A 6,535-nucleotide genomic window follows, 5' to 3' on the forward strand; every position below is an offset into this window, starting at 1 on the left:
GAAGACTGTGACGGGGACGGGGTATGTGTAGACTGTAGTGAGGGGCAGAGGGAAAGTACGTGTAGACTATAGCAGGGACAGGACAAAGTAGATGAAGACTGTGACGGGGGACTGGGGAAAGTATGTGTAGACTGTAGTGAGGGGCAGGGGGAAAGTACGTGTAGACTATAGCAGGGACAGGACAAAGTAGATGAAGACTGTGACGGGGACGGGGTATGTGTAGACTGTAGTGAGGGGCAGAGGGAAAGTACGTGTAGACTATAGCAGGGACAGGACAAAGTAGATGAAGACTGTGACGGGGACGGGGTATGTGTAGACTGTAGTGAGGGGCAGAGGGAAAGTACGTGTAGACTATAGCAGGGACAGGACAAAGTAGATGAAGACTGTGACGGGGGACTGGGGAAAGTATGTGTAGACTGTAGTGAGGGGCAGAGGGAAAGTACGTGTAGACTATAGCAGGGACAGGACAAAGTAGACGAAGACTGTGATGGGGGACGGGGTATGTGTAGACTGTAGTGAGGGGCAGGGGGGAAGTACGTGTAGACTATAGCAGGGACAGGACAAAGTAGACGAAGACTGTGACGGGGGACGGGGTATGTGTAGACTGTAGTGAGGGGCAGGGGGAAAGTACGTGTAGACTATAGCAGGGACAGGACAAAGTAGATGAAGACTGTGACGGGGGACGGGGTATGTGTAGACTGTAGTGAGGGGCAGGGGGGAAGTACGTGTAGACTATAGCAGGGACAGGACAAAGTAAACGAAGACTGTGACGGGGGACGGGGTATGTGTAGACTGTAGTGAGGGGCAGGGGGAAAGTACGTGTAGACTATAGCAGGGACAGGACAAAGTAGACGAAGACTGTGACGGGGAACGGGGTATGTGTAGACCGTAGTGAGGGGCAGGGGGAAAGTACGTGTAGAGTATGGCAGGGACAGGACAAAGGAGATGAAGACTGTGACGGTGGACGGGGTATGTGTAGACTGTAGTGAGGGGCAGGGGGAAAGTACGTGTAGACGAGAACAGGGACAGGACAAAGTAGACGAAGACTGTGACGGGGAACGGGGTATGTGTAGACTGTAGTGAGGGGCAGAGGGAAAGTACGTGTAGACTATAGCAGGGACAGGACAAAGTAGATGAAGACTGTGACGGGGGACGGGGTATGTGTAGACTGTAGTGAGGGGCAGGGGGAAAGTACGTGTAGACGATGGAAGGGACAGGGCAAAGTAGACGAAGACTGTGACGGGGGACGGAGTATGTGTAGACTGTAGTGAGGGGCAGGGGGAAAGTACGTGTAGCCTATAGCAGGGACAGGACAAAGTAGACGAAGACTGTGACGGGGGACGGGCTATGTGTAGACTGTAGTGAGGGGCAGGGGGAAAGTACGTGTAGACTATAGCAGGGACAGGACAAAGTAGATGAAGACTGTGACGGGGGACGGGGTATGTGTAGACTGTAGTGAGAGGCAGAGGGAAAGTACGTGTAGACTATAGCAGGGACAGGACAAAGTAGATGAAGACTGTGACGGGGGGCGGGGTATGTGTAGACTGTAGTGAGAGGCAGAGGGAAAGTACGTGTAGACTATAGCAGGGACAGGACAAAGTAGACGAAGACTGTGACTGCTGACGGGGTATGTGTAGACTGTAGTGAGGGGCAGGGGGAAAGTACGTGTAGACTATAGCAGGGACAGGACAAAGTAGACGAAGACTGTGACGGGGGACGGGGTATGTGGAGACTGTAGTGAGGAGCAGGGGGAAAGTACGTGTAGCCTATAGCAGGGACAGGACAAAGTAGACGAAGACTGTGACGGGGGACGGGGTATGTGGAGACTGTAGTGAGGGAGAAGGGAAAGCATGAGTAGATTGATGCATAATTTGAAGTGACAGTCAGTTGCAAGGCGACGGGCCAGAAGTGAGGATTTTATTGACCCTTCAATTAATAATCAACTACACACCAGTAATGTGTGAACACAATTATAACTCAACATAACAGATTTGTCGGCGGATGAGACAAAATTATGCATATAAGAAAATAATGAAATCGTAAAATGAGTTTCACGGTTTACTCATCGAAGCCATTCGGTTGCACTTAGTTGATGAGAATGTTAACTAGGAAGTGGTGAGATATTTTGATTGAGTTTTGTTAATTATTTTGTCGGTGACACGGAAACTTGTTGAATGTTGGTGAATTCTGTTGTTGTGAATGTTAACTATGAAGTAGTGAGTTGTTTTGATTGTGAAATACTGTGTGTATATTCAAGTGTTTTGTTAATTACCTTGTCGGTGACCCGTCCACCTGATCCTTTTGCTTCATACACCACCCAGATAAAGAATCATGCATTAACATTGAATAGAGTATTTTGTATTTTGGTCTTGGGTATATATCCATACGAAATAATGAATTGCACTGATGCATGTTTTTTTCTGTAACAGAAGTCAAGATCCTATGCGGTGTACTGGTGGTGCTCTGTGCGACTAAAAGAGGGTCGGTGCACTGCCACTTTGTCACAGAGAGGGGAAGACTTCGCCCGTGGAGCAGCGGACCATTATCACGAGCCAACGACAGGACTTCTGACCAAGGCCACCATCAACATGAAGGTATTTTAGCATATTTATTTAATAAATAATTATTTATTGTATTTTAGCTTACTAAAGCCAAATATATACATCAACTCAAACATCTCCAGACAGTTAGACAGCAGGCTGTGACGCCGGGTCTGGTCGCCCTCTGTGAATACTTTCACTCAACTTGGATTGCTAACAGCATTTGTTCCGTGTCAAACTGGAGCGTGTTCGGAGCTGCAATCAGGACCAATAACTGGCAATAACGCCTGAACCCAGGCTCAGGACGGAGGCATATACCCTTTTATAGACTGGTTCCCCTGCTCTTCAAAGAAGCTGACCTTCTGCCTCTCCATATCAGATTAGTAACTGACGGGCAGCTTGAACGAAGACAACACGCCAGCTAGCGGTTGAATACTGAAATTGTTTTCAAGTTGTGGGATGATTTTCAAGCATCCAACCTGATCGTCTCCCAGCTTTTGAGAGAAGTTTCGAAACAAAATGGACCCATGATAACTGAAAGAAAAAACAGATGCTGTGTTATCTGCTTGATTGTGCTGTGATTAAAGTCTTATTGTTATTGTTCATAAGTATATTTTAATAATCTCTCTTGTTCATAAATATATTTAATTATCTCTCTTGCCACAACTCAGTAGTCTGTCTTTCATATTTTACGATGCTTCAATGTTATTACGCTACTGATCTCAAATTGACATTTTTTCGTATCACAACAAAAGAACAAAACAATCCCTACATCAATACATAACTTTTTGTCACAACAAATTTTGTATATAAATCTAAATACATTTATTTAAAGAGGAGATACGGGATAATATTCGTTCCTTCTTCAATCACACTTTTCATGTCCTCAGCTGTTCCAAGTTTCATAGGCACCCGTGAAGAGCCACCTCCTCGTGGTGGGTGCTGGGTAATGTTAAGTGCTCCCGTGTGGACCCGGGACAGAATGTGTCCACAGCACCCCATTGCTGGTCGTAAGAGGCGACCGAATTGGGCAACCTGTTGCGTCCCGTGTCGATGAAGGACGATAGTCTGATGGTTTAGGGCACTGAGTGCCTCAGTCGTGTTCCTTTTGCTCAACGCACCACTTCGGCCCTTACTTCACCTAGACGGGTGGTAGAATCGGCTGGTCATGCAACTCTGTAGTGTTGCACAAAATTTTGGGAATTATAGGTTGCAATTTTTTAGTCTTGGCGAATTTTGAAACACAGAATTTGGAAAAAGTTGCTGTTTATTATTGCCTAGAGTCGTATACCCAGAAGGCGGTGGCTCATGGGCCAATCTGGTGGAATCATTAATCTTTTAAGTTTTCAGTTGTAGATGACTTAGGCACACAGATTCACAGACATTCACTGAAGTTACATCGCCGACATGTCCTCCAACGCCTGAAACTGCTGTCAGATCGCTCTCTTTTGTTACGGTTAAGAATTTACTGTGACAATGTAAGAAAAACCCATGTGAACCAGCAAAACAGAACAGAGACATGTTTAAAATATTCAAATCTTGTATTAAGGCAATGAGAGCAAGTTATACCAAGTCACAAGTTAATATAACAATACCGATTTCAAATACAATACAAGTGAGACAATATCTAAGGCAATGGGTCACAAAATATAGAGTATAGCAAACTCACCAAAGCACAGGGGCTTGTATTGCTGAAAATAATACGTCCTAGGTCCAACAAGCCTACAATGATATCCATACACATGTAAAGAAGGTGTTTCTACTTGCACATTGTCTGATTGTGAAAGTACTTATAAGAAGTGCACCAATTGTTAGGGAGACCATTCCTCTTTCTCTAAAGAATGCCCATATAAAGAAGGTCCTTCTTTATATGTGTATGGATATCAGTGTAGGCCTGTTGGACCTAGGACGTATTATTTTCAGCAATGAAAGCCCCTGTGCACCAAAGTCTTAGTGTGAGAGAGAAACTGTCGTGCAGACTGTAGCACGGCGAGCGGTCTGACAGCAGTAGATGAAGCGTTGGCAGAGGCAGAATGATAAACTCCAGCGAATGAATATGAATGTGTGTATCTGTGTGTCGCTCACAACAAGGCAATTGAGACCCACTTGGCTTTCGCATTGTCCTTCTGATACTCTGTGGTGGGTTGGTGGGGTGCTCGGATGATGAACTATTCAACAATAACCATGGCTTCTGAAATCCCTATTACAAAGAAAAACGTCATCTTGACAATGATCCAGATGATAACGACCAAGGACTGTCCACTTCCATTGATTACTAGCCACGTTTTGTCGTGATTGAGACTCAAGATAATAGCAGACTAAAGTTGAACCCATTTGCAATACAGAAAGGCATACAAGGAATTCACGGTGACGTTAAAAATACCAGACGTTTACGTTCAGGTGCATTGCTCGTTGAGTGCAGCAGAAGACAACAGACAACTAACCTCATGTCTACCACCACATTCGTTGGCATTCCAGTATCGGTATCTCCTCATAGGACACTTAACACAAGCAAAGGAATCATCAGGGATAGAGATCGATTATTCGCAGACATGTCTGAACTTGGTATTGTTTCAGAAATGAGAGATCGAGGGGTCACACATGTTAAGCGTTTTACAACACGTAAAAACCAGGAGACACATTTTCCTCCCCAACAGCTCGCAGATCAGTAGAGGTAAGCTATTGCCACATCAATGTAGACAGATATATACCCAATCCTTTAGGTGTTTTGAATGCCAGTAGTTTGGTCATGGTGTTAGTACTTGCACATTGTCTGATTGTGAAAGTACTTGTAAGAAATGCACCAATTGTTAGGGAGACCATTCCTCTTTCTCTAAAGAATGCCCAGTTTGAAGCTACAGATGGAAATAAATAAAATTATATGCACTCAAAATATCAGTTATGCCGAGGCCAAACAGCTTGTCCAGCTAACCGAATTAAAAGAAACATATGCTTCAAAAACCAAAACACCATGCATCTGAGGTGACTAACGAAGCACCTAAATCATTTTCAGGCTGTCAAACAAATTTGACCTGGGTGAAAACCGATTCTCCACAGGTTTTCTCACTGATGAACCTCTTCCTGGCATTTCTCAAAATCAACCAGCGTCAAATTGTGATCATTATATATCATCTCAGTTTATCACAAGATCTCAATCGCTGTCTACTGTACAATAAATTAATAAAGGCAAACCTAAGTCTGATTCTTCCAAAAAGCAAAGTGGCCGAGCCCCAAAATGGTCCTAAAATATCATCAAGCTTTACAAGAAATATGGATCACTTGAGGCTATGGACGTGTCCGAAAATGTCCATTCTAGGTAACAAAGCTTGTCTCCCTCCAAAACAGTGCGGGGGAGATCCCCAATTAATCCCTCGAAAAGATAGTTTATTCCAGAAATGTCATACAGTGGAATTGTAGAGGACTTAGGCATAATTATGATGAATTACAATTTTTTATCCAGGGTTGTTCAGCAATCTGTCTACGGGAGACTTATTTAAAGCAGACAGATCTTTTTGATCTACGTCATTTCAATGCTTATTATTATTCCTCACCGCCAGGTGACAGGGCCACTGGATGATCTTCAATCCTAGTCAAACAGAATGTTATCCATAGCCCTATTATATTTACTTCTAATCTTCAAGCAGTTGCAGTGCGCCTCACTTTACACGTCGCATTTACATTATGCTCTTTGTATATCTCACGTCTTCAACGATTCAGACGATTGATCTTCAAAATTTATATGACCAACTACCAAAACCTTGTATTATTATGGGTGACTTAAATGGCCTCAACCTACTCTGGGGTGGTACAACTAAAAATGCTAAAGCTAAATATTGGAAGAGTTCTGCTCAGATAATGATTTATGCATATATAATGACGGTTCTAACACCTACTTACATCCTGGTACATCAACTTATCCTGCACTTGATTTGTCAATCACAGATTCCAACGTAGTGAATGAATTTCAATGGTCAGTTCACGATGACCTCTGTGCA

This window comes from Haliotis asinina, chromosome 14 (genome assembly GCF_037392515.1).
Source record: "Haliotis asinina isolate JCU_RB_2024 chromosome 14, JCU_Hal_asi_v2, whole genome shotgun sequence".
In the NCBI taxonomy this organism is placed as follows: Eukaryota; Metazoa; Mollusca; class Gastropoda; order Lepetellida; family Haliotidae; genus Haliotis; species Haliotis asinina.